Here is a 3503-nt window from a genome sequence, read left to right on the forward strand (position 1 = left end):
ATAATTGAACCAACTTCTTGAATAACTATTAAAAATATATATAAACACCATACAGAAGAATATAAACAATGTACTCTTAATATTATAACTGTAAAACTAGGAAATGTCTTATATCAATATAAAAATTAATGAAATAATGTATACAAATACAATCATATATGTTATTGAACACAGGAATGGAAAAATGTTGCTAATCTAAAGACCGTAATAATAACCGGAAGTTGATCAATTAAACCAATTTAAGCACAATTTTCTTGCACTTAATTTCTCTTCTTGCTTCAACATTATCTGCTATAGACAAACCAGAAAGAAAGAATAGTTAGGTTCTTTTTGTGCTTCAAAGTCTACATTAAACTATTAACCAAATCTCCATAACACGGTTTTGAGGAAAGAAACATTATAACTTTTATCTACATGAAATTACTTAAGTGGACATTGGGTCAAAGAATCATCAAATAAAAAAAATGAGCAATCCATTGATTTCTAAAAATCTCCACCTTAATGACGTCTTGAAACACAAGAAACATCACAACTATACACCAATTCATCATTCATACTTTAAATTTCAAATTTTTTTTTCAGCAAAATCAACAAATAATTTCATCAACTTTAGAGAATGTTTTTATAAACTTTATCACAGATTCTTTAACATCATAACATAACTCCATCAAATAATTTCAACCAAAACAAAAAAAAATCGATTTTAACAACAATCAACAAAGAAACTCAAGATATTTCATCAACTATTTCAACAAGAAATCACAGATTTCAATAAGAAGTACAACTTCATCATTGATTTCAGAACATAACATCAATTTCTGAGGAAGACACATATGATTTCAACATAAAAAACGGAACATCTATATCTACAAATGAAAATCATATTTTAGAAGAAAAAAAAGACCAAAACAACCCTAATATCTTGAACTCGATTTTTAGAGGAAGAAGAAAAGAAAACATCATATGATTTCACATGAACAACATTCGATTTTCAGAAGAAAAGAAACTAAGCCCTAATATCTCGAACTCAATTTTAAATGAAAGTGAAATCAAAACCCTTACCTGTAGAAGTTGGCGGAGGCGGAGGCATGGCTGTTGAAGCTGCCGGTGGTAGAGAGGAGCCAGAGGGGGCGACGTAGAATGGAGGGAGGTGGACACAAATTGGAGATGGAGGAGAAAGGTGCAGCAGGAGTCGATGGAAACATATGAAAAGAAAAGAAGGGCTCCGTGTTTTTGATGGCATAGTTGTCCTTTGTTTTAATTCAGATACGCATACACATCTGAAATTTTAAGAGGTAAATTAAAAATTAAGATGTATTTTTTAAGAAGCTACCAAACATTATATATCTGAAAAATTAAGAGGTTGCCTCTTAATTTTTCAATTAAAAGGCAAACAAACGGGGCCTAAATGCATTATATATTTATGTGGTATTATGATAAAAGCTTGCATCATAATCTAGATAGAAAATATACGGATCCAATGGTATATTATGATTTATACCAAACTTTGTATATTAAAAGTTATAATAGAATAATGTATTAAAGTATTCATATTATAACAATATAAAGATAAATTATATAAATAAAATAAGGTAATCAAAATTAGTTAATTCATTGAAGTTTTCATTTAATATTACAACTATTCAAATTCTAGTTAAAAAATATTTGACATTAAACCACTACAACTTAAAAGTTGTTTTTTACTTATATACTTAAATGATAGTGATAAGTTTTAATTAAATATAATTTGAATAATTAGGTTGTATTTAGTCAATTAAATAGATAATATGATCATCTACTCTTTATATAGAACAGTTCATCAAAATCTCATATAAACACCAAATATTATATATATATATATATATATATATATATATATATATATATATATATATATATATATATATATATATATATATATATAAAAGTGAAAACGAGAACACACTATTTTTAAATTATTATTTTTCTCTAAATTATATATATATATATATATATATATATATATATATATATATATTACTTTTGTAATTCTAATGTAAATATCAGACATATCATTAATAATATATATATAAAGAGAGAGGTACCTTTGTGAACAAAAACTTTCCTATTGGTGGGGATTTTTTTTTGTTTTTTTTGTTATATATATATATATATATATATATATATATATATTAATTTTTTTAAACAACAAATTTAATCTACACCTAAAATTACTTCTTAAATCTGCATATGTCTACAATGAGACTTGAACTTTCAACTTTAAGAAAGAAATGTAATACCTGATATCGATGGGCTAAAATTAAAAAATCGTATACATGATTGAATTGTGTCATATTCAATTTCGTCCTTTGTTTTTCTTAATCTACCGGTTCTAAATACTTTTAAAGTAATTATATTTTTCTCTTTCTAATTTGTACTTGATCCTATACAGTTTAACTAAAAAAGAAAAAAATAAAAAAGAGTTAGGAACTAATGTTTTTGAAAAAATTAGAATATATCAAAGAAGTAGAGTCTGTTAGGAATTATAATGCAATTCCATATTTTATTAGGTAGGCAGGAAATAAAATTTGAATTTAAATTCAATTAGATATTTTTTTTGGTTGACAACAAATGAAATTGAAATAACATAAAATGTCCTGATTGTCTTTGTTTTTTTTTCCTTAAATTTACTTTTTTATAACTTATGTGTAAAGATTTTTTATATAAATTATAAAAATAGTAAATGATGGTGGCAACGACGATCAGTGGAGTTGGTGGTGGTAAAGGTGGTGCTGATGTTGGCGGTGATAGTGGAGGTGATGTCGGGTGGGTGGGTCGTGACAACGAAGGAGGTGATGATGGTGGTGATGTATGATGATGACATTGGTAGTGACGAAGATGATAGTGGTGGTAGAGGAGTTTTATAAGTAGTGATAAAACTAAAAAACATAATATGGTAACTTTTAACACTTGGAAATGAATTTTAAATTACTCATCTTTTGAATGAAATTCAGTTTCCCTTGATGAAAGAAAAATTAAATTCATTTAAAATTCAAATTCTTTTTGAAAGCTTAAACCAACATTTAAAAAAAAAAGAATCAACATTAATTTAATTCCTTCTAATTCTAAAAAATTATAACCAACCAAACCTTTAAAGACCATGACAATTGACCAGGCCCAATATCGATTCTGAATTTCATTTCAGTCCAACACTTGAATACTACGAGCCCAACCAAGCCTGGTCACTTTAGAACGAGCACATAGGCGAGAGTGAAAGATAAATTTCTTTTGTCTTCAATTCGTTTCAATCTCCTTCATAATTGGATCAATCTGCACGAGCTGAACACAGCCGATTAGATTAATAGATTGCTTGATTGATTTCTCTTAATTACTTTTATATTTTCCGTCAAAATTTATAAAATCTGATGCTATCCCGTCCTTTTGGATCAATCTGCACTAGCTGGACACTGCCGATTAGATTAGGCATATAAGGTCATCTCCAATGGATTAAAATATTAAACATA

This window comes from Lactuca serriola, chromosome 3 (assembly GCF_051521515.1).
Source record: "Lactuca serriola cultivar US96UC23 chromosome 3, Lser_US96UC23_V15, whole genome shotgun sequence".
Lineage (NCBI taxonomy): Eukaryota > Viridiplantae > Streptophyta > Magnoliopsida > Asterales > Asteraceae > Lactuca > Lactuca serriola.